This window comes from Lissotriton vulgaris, chromosome 12, assembly GCF_964263255.1.
Source record: "Lissotriton vulgaris chromosome 12, aLisVul1.2, whole genome shotgun sequence".
NCBI lineage: Eukaryota > Metazoa > Chordata > Amphibia > Caudata > Salamandridae > Lissotriton > Lissotriton vulgaris.
This window is the reverse complement of record NC_141700.1, coordinates 809,538,906-809,539,236: the sequence shown is the minus strand read 5'-3', so window position 1 is coordinate 809,539,236 and position 331 is coordinate 809,538,906.

Sequence of the window (331 nt, the reverse complement as noted above, 5' to 3'; positions counted from 1 at the left end):
TGAGTAGGTTGATTCATGCATATCATTATAGGTATATGGAACAGATATCATCAATGCACCGGCATGCTGGGCATAGTAGCTAAAGAAGTATATAAATATAAGGTGCTGTTTATCTATACTACTATTATAAAGAGAGAACTTGCACCTTTGAGCCAGGTAAACTCGAAAACTACACCACCAATCTGAACACCCAAGACATCTTAGAAAACCTCAGGGCAAGCAGAAGGACATAGGCTACATAAAAAAAAACGTTGTTTAAAATATTTACAAATAAAAATAAAGTAGTCCCTTGCAAGTAGCGCCGACCGCGACGTATGCGTGAGGGGAGTAG